A 20525-nucleotide genomic window follows, 5' to 3' on the forward strand; every position below is an offset into this window, starting at 1 on the left:
CATTGTATATATGTACCACATCTTCTTTATCCATTCATCTACTGATGGACATTTAGGTTGCTTCCATATCTTGGCTATTGTAAACAGTGCAGCGATAAACATAGGGGTGCATCTGTCGTTTTCAAACTGGAGTGCTGCATTCTTAGGGTAAATTCCTAGAAGTTGAATTCCTGGATCAAATGGTATTTCTATTTTGAGCATTCTGAGGAACTTCCATACTGCTTTCCACAATGGTTGAACTAGTTTACATTCCCATCAGCAGTGTAGGAGGGTTCCCCTTTCTCCACAACCTCGCCAACATTTGTTGTTGTTTGTCTTTTGGATGATGGCGATCCTTACTGGTGAGAGGTGATATCTCATTGTGGTTTTAATTTGCATTTCTCTGATGATTAGCGATGTGGAGCATCTTTTCATGTACCTGTTGGCCATCTGGATTTCTTCTTCAGAGAACTGTCTATTCAGCTCCTCTGCCCATTTTTTAATTGGATTATTTGCTTTTTGTTTGTTGAGGCGTGTGAGCTCTTTATATATTTTGGATGTCAATCCTTTATCGGATCTGTCATTTATGAATATATTCTCCCATACTGTAGGATACCTTTTTGTTCTATTGATGGTGTCCTTTGCTGTACAGAAGCTTTTTAGCTTGATATTGTCCCACTTGTTCATTTTTGCCTTTGTTTCCCTTGCCTGGGGAGATATGTTCATGAAGAAGTCACTCATGTTTATGTACATTAGATTTTTTCGTATGTTTTTTTCTAAGAGTTTTATGGTTTCATGACTTACATTCAGGTCTTTGATCCATTTGGAGTTTACTTTTGTGTATGGGGTTAGACAGTGATCCAGTTTCATTCTCTTACATGTAGCTGTCCAGTTTTGCCAGCACCATCTGTTGAAGAGACTGTTGTTTCCCCATTGTATGTCCATGGCTCCTTTATCATATATTAATTGGCCATATATGTTTGGGTTAATGTCTGGAGTCTCTATTCTGTTCCACTGGTCTGTGGCTCTGTTCTTGTGCCAGTACCAAATTGTCTTGATTACTGTGGCTTTGTAGTAGAGCTTGAAGTTGGGGAGCGAGATACCCCCACTTTATTCTTCTCAGGATTATGTTGGTTATTCGGGGTCTTTGACGGTTCCATATGAGTTTTTGAACCATTTGTTCCAGTTCGTTGAAGAATGCTGTTGGTAATTTGATAGGGATTGCATCGAATCTGTATATTGCTTTGGGTAGGATGGCCATTTTGACGATATTAATTCTTCCTAGCCAGGAGCATGGGATGAGTTTCCATTTGTTAGTGACCTCTTTAATTTCTCTTAAGAGTGTCTTGTAGTTTTCAGGGTATAGGTCTTTCACTTCCTTGATTAGGTTTATTCCTAGGTATTTTATTCTTTTTAATGCTATTGTAAATGGAATTGTTTTCCTGATTTCTCTTTCTATTAGTTCATTGTTAGTGTATAGGAAAGCTACAGATTTCTGTGTGTTAATTTTGTATCCTGCAACTTTGCTGAATTCTGATATTAGTTCTAGTAGTTTTGCAGTGGAGTCTTTAGGGTTTTTTATGTACAATATCATGTCATCTGCAAATAGTGACAGTTTGACTTCTTCTTTACCAATCTGGATTCCTTGTATTTCTTTGTTTTGTCTGATTGCCGTGGCTAGGACCTCAAGTACCACATTGAATAACAATGGGGAGAGTGGGCATCCCTGTCTTGTTCCCAATCTCAGAGGAAAAGCTTTCAGCCTCTTGCTGTTCAGTATGATGTTAGCTGTAGGTTTATCATATATGGCCTTTATTATATTGAGGTACTTGCCCTCAATGCCCATTTTGTTGAGAGTTTTTATCATGAATGGATGTTGAATTTTGTCAAATGCTTTTTCAGCATCTATGGAGATGATCATGTGGTTTTTGTTCTTCTTTTTGTTGATGTGGTGGATGATGTTGATGGATTTTCGAATGTTGTACCATCCTTGCATCCCTGCGATGAATCCTTCTTGGTCATGGTGTATGATCCTCTTGATGTATTTTTGAATTCAGTTTGCTAGTATTTTGTTGAGTATTTTTGCATCTATGTTCATCAGGGATATTGGTCTGTAGTTTTCTTTTTTGGTGGGGTCTTTGCCTGGTTTTGGTATTAGGGTGATGATGGCTTCATAGAATGAGTTTGGGAGTATTCCCTCCTCTTCTATTTTTTGGAAAACTTTAAGGAGAATGGGTGTTATGTCTTCTCTGTATGTTTGATAAAATTCTGAGGTAAATCCATCTGGCCCGGGGGTTTTGTTCTTGGGTAGTTTTTTGATTACCCATTCAATTTTCTTGCTGGTAATTGGTCTGTTTAGATTTTCTGATTCTTTCTGGGTCAGTCTTAGAAGGTTGTATTTTTCTAAGAAGTTGTCCATTTCTCCTAGGTTTTCCAGCTTGTTAGCATATAGCTTTTCATAGTATTCTCTAATAATTCTTTGTATTTCTGTGGGGTCCGTTGTGATTTTTCCTTTCTTGTTTCTGATTCTGTTGATGTCTGTTGACTCTCTTTTTCTCTTAATAAGTCTGGCTAGAGGCTTATCTATTTTGTTTATTTTCTCAAAGAACCAGCTCTTGGTTTCATTGATTTTTTTCTATTGTTTTATTCTTCTCAATTTTATTTATTTCTTCTCTGATCTTTATTATGTCCCTCTGTCTGCTGACCTTAGGCCTCATTTGTTCTTTTTCCAATTTCGATAATTGTGACATTAGACCATTCATTTGGGATTGTTCTTCCTTCTTTAAATATGCCTGGATTGCTATATAGTTTCCTCTTAAGACTGCTTTTGCTGCATCCCACAGAAGTTGGGGCTTTATGTTATTGTTGTCATTTGTTTCCATGTATTGCTGGATCTCCATTTTAATTTGGTCATTGATCCACTGATTATTTAGGAGCATGTTGTTCAGCCTCCATGTGTTTGTGAGCCTTTTTGCTTTCTTTGTGCAATTTATTTCTAGTTTTATACCTTTGTGGTCTGTAAAGTTGGTCAGTAGGATTTCAGTCCTTTGGAATTTACTGAGTTTCTTTTTGTGGCCTAGTATGTGGTCTATTCTGGAGAATGTTCTATGTGCACTTGAGAAGAATGTGTATCCTGTTGCTTTTGGACGTAGAGTTCTATAGATGTCTATTAGGTCCATCTGTTCTAGCATGTTGTTCAGTGCCTCTGTGTCCTTACCTATTTTCTGTCTGGTGGATCTGTCCTTTGGGGTGAGTGGTGTGTTAAAGTCTCCCAAAATGAATGCATTGCATTCTATTTCCTCCTTTAATTCTGTTAGTATTTGTTTCACATATATTGGTGCTCCTGTGTTGGGTGCATATATGTTTATTTATGTAATGTCCTTCTTTATATCTTGTTACTTTCTTTATTTTGAAGTCTATTTTGTCTGATACTAGTATTGCAACATCTGCTTTTTTCTCTCTGTTGTTTGCATGAAATATCTTTCTCCACCCCTTGACTTTTAGTCTGTGCATGTCTTTGGGTTTGAGGTGAGTCTCTTGTAAGCAGCATATAGATGGGTCTTGCTTTTTTATCCATTCTATTACTCTGTGTCTTTTGATTGGTGCATTCAGTCCATTTACATTTAGGGTGACTATTGAAAGATATGTAGTTATTGCCATTGCAGGCTTTAAATTCATGGTACAAAGGTTCAAGGTTAGCTTCTTTATTATCTTACTTTCTAACTTAACTTGCTTTATTGAGCTATTATAAGCACTGTCTGATGAATCTTTATTTCTCCCCCTTCTTATTCCTCCTCCTTCTTTCTTCATATGTTGGGTGTTTTGTTCTGTGCTCTTTTTAGGAGTGCTCCCATCTAGAGCAGTCCCTCTAAGATACCCTGTAGAGGTGGTTTGTGGGAGGCAAATTCCCTCAACTTTTGCTTGTCTGGGAATTGTTTAATCCCTCCTTCATATTTAAATGATAATCGTGCTGGATACAGTATCCTTGGTTCCAAGCCCTTCTGTTTCATTGCATTAAGTATATCATGCCATTCTCTTCTGGCCTGTAAGATTTCTGTTGAGAAGTCTGATGATAGCCTGATGGGTTTTCTTCGTAGGTGACCTTTTAACTCTCTCTGGCTGCCTTTAATACTCTGTCCCTGTCCTTGATCTTTGCCATTTTAATTATTATGTGTCTTGGTGTTGATCTCTTTGGATCCCGTCTCTCGGGAGTTCTGTGTGCCTCCGTAGTCTGAGCAACTATTTCCTCCCCCAGTTTGGGGAAGTTCTCAGCAATTATTTCTTTAAAGTCACTTTCTATCCCTTTTTCTCTCTCTCCTTCCTCTGGTACCCCTATAATGCAGATATTGTTCTGTTTCGATTGGTCACACAGTTCTCTTAATATTGTTTCATTCCTGGAGATCCTTTTATCTCTCTCTGCATCAGCTTCTATGCGTTCCTGTTCTCTGGTTTCTATTCCATCAATGGCCTCTTGCATCTTATCCATTGTGCTTATAAATCCTTCCAGAGTTTGTTTCACTTCTGTAATCTCCCTCTGGACATCTGTGATCTCCTTCCAGACGTCTGTAATCTCCGTCCGGACTTCATCCCTTAGCTCTTGCATATTTCTCTGCAGCTCTGTCAGCATGTTTATGATTTTTATTTTGATTTCTTTTCCAGGAAAGACTGGTTAGGTCTTCCTCTGCAGATCCTTTCTCAGGTGTACCTATCTTGAACTGGACCAGATTTTTTTGCCTTTTCATGGTGATTGCAGTGGCTGTAGGCAGGTTGCTGGTGTGTCAGCTGGAAGAAGAAAGTCCTTTCCTGCATGCTGGATGCCTTGCCCTTCTCCACTGCCTGTAACAGCTACCTGCACTCCTGGAGCAGCCACCGGGTTAATCTCCTAAGCTGCTGTGGGCAGGGTGTCCATCAGAGCAGCACAGAGCCCTGTGGGGAGTGGCAGGCACACCAGGTGTGCTCCTCCATGCTAGCGGCAACCCTACCGGGCAGCTGTGTGGCAGCAGCAGCCTTTGGGACTGGCCCGGGCGGCTGTGCATTGGGCTGGGATTCTGGTTGGCTTCTGGGAGCGCGCCTGTACCCTCTGGCTCTGCTGCCAGTGCACGTGGGGCTTTTTCCACACAGGCTTCTACCAGGCTCTGGCTTCATTGCCACCGGTGCATGCGAGCCATGCCCGGGCTGTTCGGTCGCGCCACTGTGGGCTACCCCTGCGGTGCACGGATCTGCTCTCGGTTCCTTCTAGCGCTTCCGCCCCCAGCGCGCGCTCCCACTCTCCTGCTACTGGGCCCATGTGTCGGGGTCCACGCCAGTTGGAGGAACGACTGGCAGGCTGCCTAGTCCTGTGAGGGGCTTCAGAGCTGCACTGCCTCCATTTAGGGTGCCTAAGTTTCCCTGGTATTCCCAGCTGCTGGGACAACTTTGTCCAGCTATGGGGTCCCTGTCTCTTTAAGACTTGCAGAAAGCACTCACTTTTCTTTTGTCTCAGGGGCACTGGTTGTGGGGACCTGCCCACAGGTTTTGCTTTTCCGTTTCTCTAATATCCAGCACCCGTGTACCTTGTGTCTGCGTTCCAGGTGTGGATTTCTAGAGCTGGTTGTTTAGCAGTCCTGGGCTTTCACTCCCTCCCCGTTCTGACTCCTTTCTTCCTGCCGGGTTTTGGGATGGGGGAGCGTTTGGGTCCCGCCTGGCCGTGGCTTGTATCTTACCCCCTTCATGTGATGCTGAGTTCTCGCAGATGTAGATGTATCCTGACTGTTGTACTGCATCCACTGGTGTCTCTTTTAGGAATGGTTGTATATATTGTATTTTCATAAATATGTATGTTTTGGGGAGGAGATTTCCTCTGAACTATTCACGCCGCCATCTTCCCGTGATCCCTGACTCTAGAATTTTTATTGCTCAGCTAAGGCTTTATCCATAACTCTCTCTCACACATGCATATACATTCTACTTATAGATACTGCCTCTTCCTGCAATTACACATCTCCCAGGATGTCCCTTCACTCAGTGTATCCTTTTCCTAAACTTCTCCTAGTTGCTTTTGTTTCCTTGCTGACCTCCATCTAACACATAGATGCACAGAATATGACAGAAAAGATGATTCCTGCAAATAGAGTCCACAGGTTTGTGGGGGATTCTCTCCAGATATGTGAATGATTAATGACAATGCATGCCTCTCTCCATGCCTGCACCCTAGTTTGGAACTAGAGTAATGTAATGAGGACACAGTGAGGTATCACTTCCTATATCAGAAAACTCTCTTAACCTCATTATCTATCCTGGGAATACAACATCTTAAACACATATCAAAGAGCCTAAAAATATTTACAAAGCTAATCATAGGTCATTCCCCCTCCCATGACAGCATCCCTGCCCAGCCCTCAAAATAACTCTGATTTCATAGTTAAACATATTGATCTTTGGGTGTCTCGTCTTGTGAGTTTATATTATTTTGGAGGTCTCTTTGCATCTCATGACATAAAGCACTCACTTGTTAATACTGACAGAGACTATATAAATATTTGTGCTAGAGACATTTGACAACCAAAAAGATCTCTGGGATCCATTCCTGGCAGTAGCAGAACCAGACCAATTATATGGAAATAAAAGGTTCTAATCCTATTCTTGTCTATACAAGTATTACTGAGTGAACACAGATCTTCATTAGATAACCTTCCATTTGACAAGGAATTTCAGTAAGTCAAAGAATGTTCCACAGAGACAAAAGCAGAAGAGGAATACAAATGAAGACAGATTTAAAATACCTACTAACTTCACCACATATTCTGGTGTCCACTGTAGTTCACCCCCAGATTTGTTTGACTAACCCCTTACTTAAGCCAACCCTCAAATTTAGTAATGACTGAGACCTTTTTCTTTTCCTGACTCTAGCCAATACTTTTTTGATCACGCCAAAGCCATATCACTTTTCTGAACAGGAAGTCTCTTGTTTGTTAATTAAAGTGGTGAAAGAGATTATTTTCAGGCTCTTTCCAACAAACATCCTATAAAATTTAGTTTACTGTGTCTTCTAATTAGAACTTGTCATCAAAGAACAATTACTACAAGCAGGTAATTTCAACATGTTCTCTTTTTATTCCATACATTTTAAGCACATGGAAATTCTGTTTTCAACTACTTGGAAATGGGAAAGATCTGTATCTGTGGCAATTGCTCTCTCTCTCTGTCATGAGGACCTAAACCCTTGAATAAAGATTTTCAGTTTAATTCAAGTAGGATCACTTTTTGCTTGTTGGGGCTTTCAAGATTAACAACTTATTGTATACAGCGTCTTTGTTTATAGATCCATTGTAGCCCAAAACTTAGCATTTTAATAAATTAAATTGTAATTATTAAGCTTAGAAATAGACTTATTATGGCTGAAAAGAAGTAATAGGAAAAAATCAATTTCAAGAAATCAAGGATACAAAAAGCAGAAATCATGGCTAGGTTCTGAATTATCAGAATCACAAGTTACTACCACAAGTAGTAGTAACTTTAGGATGGAAAAGCCAAGCCCAAGAAATATAAAGTATAGATCTTTAATGTGCTTTTCAGATTCCTAACCCAAATAGGATTCCTGTCAGACTCACTGACTAATTTATCAAAGATACAAGTATCCAAATTGAACTTTGGGTCATGATCATCTCTTATTCCGCCTCTTGGTTTCCTCATATTCATGTTCCCACTGCTAAGGATGATTTCCTTTCTTAATAAAGAGTTGCTGATGCATTATGAAAATTAAGCAATGCCAGAACAAAAAAAAATTATTTATTTAATCTTCATTCAGTTAAGGTTTGTTAAATGCCTACAATGAGTGGCAGGCTGCCCTGGACATTAAAGACACAATGCTGAGCAAAGTAGACATGACTTTTCCCTAATGTACCTAAAGTCAGCCAAGTGAAATCACACTAGTGAATTATACAAGCTATATAGAAAGAGAAGAGAACTTAGCTCTAGACCCTTAGAGGCTCAATATTAAAGTACACTCTTAAAGTAAACTGAACTAGAGCAAATCAAAACAAGCAAAAACTCGGACCCAGGTAGAGGGTCAAGAAGACATCCCAAGGAAATAATACTTTCTTTAATCTGAAGGGTGAGTAGGCATTCACTTGTCAAAGCAAAACAGAGGAAGGGATTGTAAGCGAAATCACCTATTGGAGGAGGGACTGAACGCAAAGGTGGGGAAACACTGGAGGTGGCAGACGGAGGCACAGGCAGATTACAGAGGACGTGTTATTTGTTTTTTTCTCCTGAAAGCAATGGTGTTGAAGAGTTTTAAGCCAGAGGTTGGCGGAATCAGATTTGCTCTTCAAAAAGATGACTCTGGCTGCAGAATAAAGAACGGGCTGAAGAGCATCAAAGGAGCTGGTGAAGCACCAGTTAAAAGATGCTCATCTAGGTAAGATGGTAGTAGTGGGATTGGAGCAGTGGCAGAATAGGTGAAGAGAAGCAGACAGACTCGGGAAAGTAGGTGATAAAATCAACAGACTTACATATCCGCTCATTAAAATACATAAATCCATTCATTTCATTAAAATATGGCAAAGCATTTTTGACTATTATAAGATGAGTAAACCCCTCTAGGGAAAGTAGGTTTCATTCATCTTCGTATCACTAGTCTTAGCACAGTGCCTCACTCACAGTAAACCGTCAGTAAATGTAGAGAATACATGATAAAAAAATGAATGATACCAATGGGTAAATGTATCTATTCTACAGGAACGTTTTCTTCACTTTGTATTTTAGCCAGAGCAGAACAAAATATAGATGAGAGGCAAAGGAAGATGAAGCAAGACAGGGAGATGGGTGCAAGAGAGAATAATGAAAGTTAGTCTGTATGGGGCGCTCAGCATATGTCTGATGACATTCTAAAATCTCCGCAGATGTTAACTCACCTAAACTTCTCGAAAACCTGTGACATAGTTTCTGTTGCATTTGCTCATTTACAAGAAGGAAACAGACTCAGAAACAGTAAGTGGTTTTCCCAAGGTCAGACAACTAAGCAGTAGAGGAAATCTAGGATTCAGTCTCAGGCAGAGAATCCAAAACAACCATTGAACTAAACAGCTTCTCACAAGAGACAGGAAAAGGGACCAGAGTCCCGTGTGATGAAAGGGTTGGGAAGAAAAGAGGGGGCAAGTATGAGTCCGACGCGGAAACAGAGGGAGGAAAGAGTGTACAGGCTAGGAAGGCCAGCAGGTGGGAGGGCTCAGGGAGCCTGGGAGCCAGATGTGACTGGGAGCCAGGCAGTGCTAGCTCGGGGGAGGCCCCGGCCTGGGAGCAGATCCAGGCGGGGTGGGTGAGTTCTCTTCTTTTTTATGTTGTTCTTTCCAAAATATGGTACTTTAGGGCCTGCAATTTGACTCCAAAAATAACTGTGTCCCCAAACTGGCCTAAAGGCAGGCAGGAGGCTTATACTTAACTCCTTGAGGTGTTAAAGAGTGACTTCTCTGAGCCTGCAATCCTTCACGTGTTAATGTAGGGATGATCTCATTTACTTTCCAAAGTTGTAGGAGCCTAATAGCACTTTTGTTCATTTTTTCTAAGCCTTGGAAATAATACAAAATAAGTAAAATGTAAAATATTAACTTGCACAAGTTTAAGACTGTCATTTCTGACGGGCTTTCACATATGTTTCCCATGGGATCTACAGAACAATTCCAAGAAGTGAATAGACTGGTAATATTATTATCATTCCAATTTCATAGATAAGGAAAATAAAACTCAGTGTGCTTGAGTGACTTGCCTGAGGTCACACTACTAGTAAGTGGTGTGAGCTGAACTGGCAGCCACATGCTCTGATTCTGTCTCGTGCTTCGTGCTGTCCTTCACATGTTCTTCAGCATCACACTGCTTTATCATTCTCTTATCCAAATAAGTTGAGTCAATTTAGAATTACCAGGCTTTCCATAAGTTTGCTAAATTGAAAAAAACATTTATTTTTTTTGATGGGTGAATGACGATATATTATTTTAACTTTATTTTTGAATAATAATATGATTACATAGGTTCAGAAATCAAAAGAGCAGTAAAAGATGTACACAAACAAATCTCATTCTCATTTCATCGCCATTGACTTCATTCCTCTGCCTTTATAAGCAGCCACTTAATTAATGAATAACTTATTTAAAGAAACACTGAAACTAAAACCATAGAGGAGTATAGGTAAATCTTATTTGCAGTAGTTTAAAGGAGAAAAAAAATGCTTAATAGGAAATGCTTAATATCTTGGGGAGTTAAGGAATAAAAAATTATTATTTTTTTAGCTGGGTTATTATTTACATCTATTCTTCATACCTTAAGATATTTTCCCAAATCAGAAAGAATTTTATAAATATTAGATTTTCTTTCAGTATGACTCCCATAGTACTCAATGTGCTGTGTAAATTGCCAAGGGATCACAAGTTACAGAAAAACCCTTTATGCACTTATTCATTAACTGGTATGATTTTTTTCCCTAGAAAAAATTTGGATCACTTAATATCCTGTAAAGAGGTCACCAGAATATAAAGGGATCTGAAATCAAGGTTAAAGCCACCCCATTCCCTTGGAAATATGTGCAAGAGTTACCTACTTTCATGCAATAGACATCATCATATAAAGATATTTATAATCTTTCTCTATTCTATGGTAGTGTATACATAGATTCTTCTTAGTTTAAGATCACTCAGAAGATAATTTATAAGTGAATGATTTCTTCATAATGCAAATAACCACACTGTATTTTATCCAAATTTTTCATGTTTATTTTAAGTACTTGGATTTCTTAAATATAGGTATCATTCATTATGGGAGATTTTTCTGGAAAACATGAGGAGGAATGTTAGGGTTTCAGTGACAATTCCCAACTGCTATGACTTAGCAATGAGCAGCAGAAGCACAAAGGACCTTTTGAAAGGAACACAGTTATAAAATTATAGACAAATAGTTGCTTTGGGTAACTTAGTAAGAAATAGTGGAAGTACAATGTCTCTGTAATCATCATCATCAAAACACAGCTGATACAGTCCAAAGACATAAAGGCATGAAGATTTTGAAAGGAAAGGGAGGTAGTGGGGAAAATGTGCTGCGAAAAATCAAATGTTTTCTACCTGGAGAGTTCTATTTACGGTTAGAAACACATTTTTCCCTCCTTCTAATAGATTCAAGAGAAAACATTTTCAGTAGTCTTCTGAAAAATGAATTGAATCTTCTTATTGGAAGCAAAGTCGATTTTCTTATTGATCTTTATTTTGATCCTCTTGTGATTGTTGATTGAAATATTAAGTATGCATTCTTGTAGGGTTTTTCTTTGAGCTGTTGACCTTCTTTCACAATTTGTGTTCCCTCATTGCAAGTCTATAGTATTTGTCTTCCCTAATCATAAGCCAAAAAAATTTACAGAGAGCCTGAGACTCTAGAACAAGCTAAAAAGATATAAATGTAATATCTGGATAAAATATCTACTTTACTTTTTAAAATGACAGTTGGCCTTTAGAATAAATTGTAAGTGATCTTATCAAATATCATATGCCAGGCCCAGTTTTCTTAGGTACTTCTCATCTAAATACATGGACCTAACCTCCATGTCTCTCTCACTTCCAAGCTACACCTCTCCTTGCACTTTCTACTCTAATGACATCAAATTGCTTATTGTTTATGCAAGGCCTTGATGTTTCATCCTCTGCAACTTGGGAGTTATTATCTGTCTGCCCAGAATTCCCTTCTTCCCTTGTCCACATGGCAAACTCTTTTTCTTTCAAAGAACTAGCTAGGGATCACTGCCTCCAGGAAGTCTTTCTGGCTACAATACTCCCTCTCCAGTAGAGCCACACTGCTTCCTACATACCATGGTAGTATCTGGTATTGTATTTCTCCCTCAGTCTTGTAATTCCCAGAAGCAAATGTCTGATCTCTCTGCAGAGTATCAGCTTCATGGGGCAAAGGAATGACCATACTCGGCAGTCAATAAATGTCTGATTAATGACTCGATCAATGATGATTTGAGTGCTGTTGATTTTTTGAATCCTAAGCCTCTTGAAAACAGGCTAGCACATGTGGAGAAGATGATGCTTTCTTAAATACAATAACTAATATAAATGGTAAACAGTTGGGTAGAAGCAAAAGACAGCTTGCTTTATACCATCCTAATTGTCCACATATTATGGAATGATAGGTTCTAGGACTCAAAAAATCACAAATGAACATGAAGAGAGTAGGTAACAACAACTATTAATAATAATTATCATGAGGCCTAGTATGTCTACATATTTATATATGTTTATGACATTTAAGCCTCACAAACAGTCTAACATTGTTATTCTCATCTTTCACACAAAGGAATAAAATCTTGGGGAAGTTTCACCATTAAGGGGTAGAGGAAAAATTCCAACAGTGGTCTCCCTGACTCAGGTGTCCATTTGCAACACCACAGCTCAGAGAAGCAACAGATCTCAACTGTTACACTGTGTCCTCACCTATTCCCCACTTCTTTAGAAAGTAGAAAAAGTTCATGGTTACACAACTAGTATAAATTCATGGATTTGATAGTACTTTCTCTTCAAAGCCTCATTCAACACATTATATGCATGGTCTTAGAATCCAGAGCTACATTATATTGATAAGCCCTGGAGTTTTATAACTCCCCTTTACTCTAAAAGAGCACTTTTCTTAAATCTAGCAAGACATTGCTTAATAAAAGGTACACCAAATGCCTGAGCAATTGAAGGAAGATAGCAGTGATTATGGTTTAAAACGGGATATAAAAAGAAAGCAGATTATCACTGAAGTGAGGATTTCTGCATGTCATTTGGTTTAAATGGAACTGTGATTAGGAAGAGAAAGAAAGACATCTGAAAAGGTCATGAAAAGAAAAATCATAGCAATTGTGAATTTCAACTAAGTGGCTAAAATCTGGGGCAACACAAATGGAAGTACTTTCTAAAGCTCTCTGCACTAAAGCATTTAATGTAAAAAGTACAAAAGGAAACTATATATAACCTCTGAGAGGCAATATAGTTGCTTGATAATTAAATCTATTTGAATAAAATAACATCAAATGTGTATGAAATACGTTGCTAAGAAAATGAACAGCTGAACTTAGGCAACAACAAAACAAAGGCATATCAAAGGAAAAAAAAGGATCAGAATCAGAAAATTTAAAACTCTGAGCAGAATGGATTTTATTGTCAGTAAATGTATTATCTTTCTAGTCACAAACATGACAGTATGAATATAGTGGGCTTAATTACCAAGCCACTGGAAAGTAAATCTTCGGAAAAAACACAGCTCATGAAGAGAGACAGGAAGATGTTCATGGACAGAGCAGAAGTCAAAGACTGCTTCTGCTATTTGCTAGTTGCATGATTTTGTGAAAGCTATTTAGGCTCACTTACCTTCAGAATTCTCATCTGTGTGCAGTCAACAATACCTTCTTCAAAGGGTGATTTTGATGAGTAAGTCAAAATCATAATACCTGGCTCATAAAAGGTGCTTATAAATGTTGACTACTAAAATAATAGAAACTAATGCTACAAACTGCCTGATATCTGCCAGACACTGTCCTAAGTGCTTTCCACATAGCCATGCAATCCTTAAAGCCTCTGAGATAGGGCTATGACTGTCCCCAGTTTAGAGATGAAGAAAGTAAGGCACAGAAAGATTAAATTACTGTCCACAGTCACACAGCAGGGTAGCATTAGGGCTGTGTCTGGCTCCAGTGTCCCTGGTTATTTATTTATTTGTTTGTTTGTTTTTTAATTTTTTATTAAGGTATGATTGATATACACTCTTATGAAGGTTTCACATGAAAAAACAATGTGGTTACTACATTTACCCATATTATCAAGTCCCCACCCCATACCCCAATGCAGTCACTGTCCATCAGTGCAGCAAGTTGCTGGAGATCCACTATGTCCCTTTTCTGTGATACACTGTTCTCCCTGTGATCCCCCACACCATGTGTACTAAACATAATACCCCTCAGTCCCCTTCTCCCTCCCTTCCCACCCACCCTCCCACACCCCTCCCCTTTGGTAACCACTAGTTCATTCTTGGAATCTCTGAGTTTGCTGCCATTTTGTTCCTTCAGTTTTGCTTCATTGTTATACTCCAAAAATGAGGGAAATCATTTGGCATCTGTCTTTCTCCACCTGACTTACTTCACTGAGCATAATATCCTCCAGCTCCCTCCATGTTGTTGCAAATGGTAGGATTTGTTTCTTTCTTATGGCTGAGTAATATTCTATTGTGGATATGTACCACATCTTCTTTATCCATTCATCTACTGATGGACACTTAGGTTGCTTCCATATCTTGGCTATTGTAAAAAATGCTGCAATGAACATAGGGGTGCATATGTCTTTTTGAATCTGAGAAGTTGTATTCTTTGGGTATATTGCTAGAAGTGGGATTCTGGGGTCAAATGGTATTTCTATTTTTAGTTTTTTGAGGAACCTCCATATTGCTTTCCACAATGGTTGAACTAGCTTACATTCCCACCAGCAGTGTAGGAGGGTTCCCCTTTCTCTGCATCCTCACCAACATTTGTTCTTCTTAGTCTTTTTGATGCTGGCCATCCTTACTGTTGTGAGGTGATATCTCATTGTGGTTTTAATTTGCATTTCCCTGATGATTAGTGATATGGAGCATCTTTTCATGAATTTCTTCTTTGGAGAACCGTCTCCTCATATCCTCTGCCCATTTGTTCATCGAGTTATTTACTTTTTGGGTGTTGAGGTATGTAAGTTCTTTATATATTTTGGATGTTAACCCCTTGTCGGATATGTCATTTACAAATATATTCTCCCATACTGTACGATACCTTTTTGTTTTGTTGAAGGTGTCCTTTGCCATACAAAAACTTTTTAGTTTAATGTAGTCCCATGAGTTCATTTTTGCTTTTGTTTCCCTTTCTTGAGGAGATGGGTTCAGGAAGAAGTCGCTCATGCTTATATTCAGGAGATGTTTTCCTGTCTTGTCTTCTAAGAGTTTTATGGTTTCATGACTTACATTCAATTCTTTAATCCATTTCAAGTTTACTTTTATGTATGGGGTTAAACAATAATCCAGTTTCATTCTCTTGCATGTAGCTGTCCAGTTTTGCTAACACCAGTTGTTGAAGAGGCTGTCATTTCCCCATTTTATGTCCATGGCTCCTTTATCATATATTAATTGACCATATATGGTTGGGTTTATATCAGGGCTCTCTAGTCTGTTCCATTGGTCTATGGGTCTGTTCTTGTGCCAGTACCAAATTGTCTTAATTACTGTGGCTTTGTAGTAGAGCTTGAAGTTGGGGAGCATAATTCTGCCTGCTTTATTCATCCTTCTCAGGATTGGTTTGGCTATTTGAGGTCTTTTGTGGTTCCATATGAATTTTAGGATGATTTTCTCTAGTTTGTTGAAGAATGCTGTTGGTATTTTGATAGAAATTGCATTGAATCTATAGATTGCTTTAGGCAAGATGACCATTTTGACAATATTAATTCTTCCTATCCATGAGCACTGAATGTGTTTCCATTTATTGGTATCTTCTTTCATTTCTCTCATGAGTGTCTTGTAGTTTTCAGAGTATAGGTCTTTCACTTCCTTGGTTAGGTTTATTCCTAGGTATTGTATTCTTTTTGATGCAATTGTGAATGGAATTGTTTTCCATATTTCTCTCTCTGCTAGTTCATTGTTAGTGTATAGGAATGCTACAGATTTCTGTGTATTAATTTTGTATCCTGCAACTTTGCTGAATTCAGATATTAGATCTAGTAGTTTTGGAGTGGATTCTTTAGGGTTTTTTTATGTACAATATCATGTCATCTGCAAACAGGGACAGTTTAACTTCTTCCTTGCCAGTCTGGATGCCTTTTATCTCTTTGTGTTGTCTGATTGCCATGGTTAGGACCTCCAGTACTATGTTGAATAGAAGTGGGGAGAGTGGGCATCCTTGTGTTGTTCCCTGTCTTAAAGGAAAAGCTTTCAGCTTCTCACTGTTAAGTATAATGTTGACTCTGGGTTTGTCATATATGGCCTTTATTATGTTGAAGTACTTTCCCTCTATATCCATTTTGTTGAGAGTTTTTATTATGAATCGATGTTGAATTTTGTCAAATGCTTTTTCAGCATCTATGCAGATGATCATGTGGTTTTTGTCCTTCTTTATGTTGATGTAGTGGATGATGTTAATGGATTTTCGAATGTTGTACCATCCTTTGCATCCCTGGCATAAATCCAACTTGATCATGATGGATGATCTTTTTGATGTATTTTTCAATTCGGTTTGCTAATATTTTGTTGAGTATTTTTGCATCTATGTTCATCAGGGATATTGGTCTGTAATTTTCTTTTTTTGTGGTGTCTTTGCCTGGTTTTGGTATTAGAGTGATGCTGGCCTAATAGAATGAGTTTGGAAGTATTCCCTCCTCTTCTATTTTTTGGAAAACCTTAAGGAAAATGGGTATTAGGTCTTCACTAAATGTTTGATAAAATTCAGCAGTGAAGCCATCTGGTCCAGGGGTTTTGTTCTTAGGTAGGTTTTTGATTACCAATTCAGTTTCATTGCTGGTGATTGGTCTGTTCAGATTTTCTGTTTTTCCTTGGTCAGCCTTGGAAGGTTGTATTTTTCTAGAAAGTTGTCCATTTCTTCTAGGTTATCCAGTTTGTTAGCATATAATTTTTCATATTATTCTCTAATAATTCTTTGTATTTCTATGGTGTCTGTAGTAATTTTTCCGTTCTCATTTCTGATTCTGTTTATGTGCGTAGACTCTCTTTTTTTCTTGATAAGACTGGCTAGGGGGTTATCTATTTTGTTTATTTTCTCAAAGAATCAGCTCTTGCTTTCATTGATTCTTTCTACTGTTTTATTCTTCTCAATTTTATTTATTTCTGCTCTAATCTTTATTATATCCCTCTTTCTACTGACTTTGGGCCTCATTTGTTGTTCTTTTTCTAGTTTCATTAATTGTGAGTTTAGATTGCTTATATGGGATTGTTCTTCTTTCTTGAGGTATGCCTGTATTGCAATATACTTTCCTCTTAGCACAGCCTGGGCTGCGTCCCACAGATTTTGTGGTGTTGAATTAATGTTGTCATTTGTCTCCACATATTGCTTGATCTCTGTTTTTATTTGGCCATTGATCCATTGGTTATTTAGGAGCATGTTGTTAAGCCTCCATGTGTTTGTGGGATTTTTCATTTTCTTTGTGTAATTTATTTCTAGTTTCATAGCTTTGTGATCTGAGAAACTGATTGGTACAATTTCTATATTTTTGAATTTACTGAAGCTCTTTTTGTGGCCTAGTATATGATCTATTCTTGAAAATGTTCCTTGTGCACTTGAGAAGAATGTGTATTCTGTTGCTTTTGGGTGTCGAGTCCTTAGATGTCTGTTAGGTCCATCTGTCCTAATGTGTTGTTCACTGCCTCTGTCTCCTTACTTATCTTCTGTCTGGTTGATCTGTCCTTCAGAGTGAGTGGAGTGTTGAAGTCTCCAAGAATGAATGCATTGCATTCTATTTCCCCTTTTAATTCTGTTAGTATTTGTTTCACATATGTGGGTGCTCCTGTGTTGGAATATAGATATTTAAAATGGTTATATCTTCTTGTTGGATTGACCCCTTTATCATTATGTAATGTTCTTCTTTGTCTCTTGTTACTGTCTGTGTTGTGAAGTGTATTTTGTCTGATACAAGTGTTGCAACTCCTGCTTTTTTCTCTCTGTTAGTTGCATGAAATATCTTTTTCCATCCCTTCACTTTTAGTCTGTGTATGTCTTTGGGTTTAAAGTGAGTCTCTTGCAGGCAACATATAGATGGGTCTTGTTTTTTTATCCATTCAGTGATTCTATGTCTTTTGATTGGTACATTCAGTCCATTTACATTTAGGGTGATTATCGATAGGTAGGTACTTATTGCCATTGCAAGCTTTAGATTCGTGGTTACCAAAGGTTCAAGGTCACTTTCCTTACTATCTAAGAGTCTAACTTAACTCACTTAATATACTGTTACAAACACAATCTAAAGGTTCTTTTCTTTTTCTCCTCCTTTTCCTTCCTCCTCCATTCTTTATATGTTAAGTATCATATTCTGTATTCTTTGTCTATCCCTTGATTGACTTTGAGGATAGTTATTTAATTTTGCATTTGCTTAGTCATTAGCTGTTATACTTTCTTTACTGTGGTTTTATTTTCTCTGATGACAGCTATTAAACCTTAGGAACACTTCCATCTATAGCAGTCCCTCCAAAATAGACTGTAGAGATGGTTTGTGGGTGGTAAATTCTCTCAGCTTTTGCTTATCTGGAAATTGTTTAATTCCTCCTTCAAATTTAAGTGATAATCATGCCAGATAAAGTAATCTTGGTTCCAGGCCCTTCTTCTGGCCTGTAAGGTTTCTGCTGAGAAGTCTGATGTTAGCCTGATGGGCTTTCCTTTGTTTGTGATCTTATTTCTTTGTCTGGCTGCTTTTAATAGTCTGTCCTTATCCTTGATCTTTGCCAATTTTATTACTATATGTCTTCGTGTTGTCTTCCTTGGATCCCTTGTGTTGGGAGATCTGTGAATCTCCATGGCCTAAGAGACTATCTCCTTCCCCAGACTGGGGAAGTTTTCAGCAACTACCTCCTCAAAGACACTTTCTATCCCTTTCATTCTCTCTTCTTCTGGTATCCCTATAATGCGAATATTGTTCCATTTGGATTGGTCACACAGTTCTCTCAATATTCTTTCATTCTCAGAGATCCTTTTTTCTCTCTGTGCCTCAGCTTCTTTGTATTCCTCTTCTCTAGTTTCTAGTTCATTTATCATCTCCTCTACTGTATCCAACCTGCTTTTAATACCCTCCATCGTGCTCTTCAGTGATTGGATCTCCGACCTGAATTCATTCCTGAGTTCTTGGATGTCTTTCCGTACCTCCATTAGCATGTTGATGATTTTTGTTTTGAACTCCGTTTCAGGAAGAGTCATAAGGTCATCATTTAAATCTTTCTCCGGAGTTATATTAATTTTACTCTGGACCAGGTTCCTTTGGCATGTCATATTTGTATATGGCACCATCTTGTGTCCAGAAGCTCTACTCTGGAGCTGCTCAGCCCCTGAAGCAATGTTGGGGGTTGCAGGGGAGCAGTATTGGTGCCTGAGGGGAGGAAAGAGCTGTTCCCCGCTTTCCGGCTGCTGTGCCTGTCTCCACTGCCTTAACCAGTGGGCTGAGCACACAGATATAAGGTTTTGTCCCAGAGCAGCTGGATATGGATCCCTCCTTTCCACAAGCAGCTGGAGTCTCAGTCTCTCTAGGAATTCTGCCTGTATTAACTTTCCAACCTGGTAGTCATGTGAGTATCATGAAAGCACCATGCAATGTAGGTTTGTGCTCCCAGAGCAGATCTCTGGAGCTAGGTATTCAGCAGTCCCAGGCCTTCCACTTCCTCCCTGCTCCGATTCTCTTCCTCCCGCCAGTGAGCTGGGTTGGGGGAAGGGCTCGGGTTCTGCCTGGCCACAGCTTTGGTACATTACCCTGTTCCGTGAGGTCTGCTCTTTTCTCCATGTGTATGCAGTCTGGCGCCATCCTCTTTCCTATTGCTCTCTCAGGATTAGTTGCGCCAACTATATTTTCTAATTGTATCCAGTTTTAGGTGGAAGCCTCTGTCTCTCCTTTCACACCACTGCCACCTTTAATCCCCAGTGTCCCTGGTTTTGACCGTCATAGACCTTTTCATACTAAAATGATGGCCTATTCTAATTTCCCCATAGCATTTATCACTACATATAATTATCTTATTTGTTTATTTGCTATGGTTTTCCTTCTCTCTTTTGAAAATAAATCCCATAAGAGCAAGAACTTTGACTGCTTTGTTTATCTTCAGCAACTAGAATAGTATTAGGCACAAAGTAGGTATTCAACAAATTATTTATGGCATGTTTAACTGTAATTATATTTACTATTGATGAAGAATGTTGAGAAACCATAAAAGATGATGAAAGAATCAAGTGAAAAATAAAATAAAATATAGGTAAGAAATTAGTATTCTAAGAGATAATAACTTGCAAAAATCATTGCTAGTAATGAATCAGAAGCACACCTCAAAATTAACAATGACAGTTTATTTACAGAAAGTAGCCTTGGCAAACACATGGTACATATGCTTTCCCTCAATTGCTTATAACAGAATTAAAAATAGACACAATCTCTTTTTTCCTCATTTTTCAACCTGATAAGAATGAACAGAGTAGAAACCAGCATTGACACAAAACACAAAAAAGAAATTCCAGACACAAATGGGCTTACCTCATGACTCATTGTAAAAGAAAGCACTCAGTAAAATCCCCCAAGATTAATCTTGACATCCACATCATTTATATGAAGAAAACATAATAGCATTTGCCAACATCAGGTTACTGAGCAAAGCATAGCATCAGGAAGTAAAATGGCCATTATAGGCTGTCAGGAGCACTCAGGATTCCACAAGGCCCTACTCGTCATTTATTATCCGCATCTACAGCCCAGGCAAATGTACCCTTTCACTTCTTTGTGTGTATGTTTGTGATAATTCTGGTGCCTTTGCTTCCCATGATACGGTAA

General features: G+C 38.5%; 1 protein-coding gene across 17 annotated transcripts in view; it reads left to right on the forward strand.

The window, feature by feature from the left end:
• Window positions 1-20525, forward strand: part of DLG2 (discs large MAGUK scaffold protein 2) — a 1871010-nt gene that overhangs the window by 1597370 nt on the left and 253115 nt on the right. The gene's annotated exons all lie outside the window — the stretch shown is intronic.

The sequence above is a fragment of the Manis javanica genome, chromosome 11, assembly GCF_040802235.1.
Source record: "Manis javanica isolate MJ-LG chromosome 11, MJ_LKY, whole genome shotgun sequence".
Taxonomy (NCBI): Eukaryota; Metazoa; Chordata; class Mammalia; order Pholidota; family Manidae; genus Manis; species Manis javanica.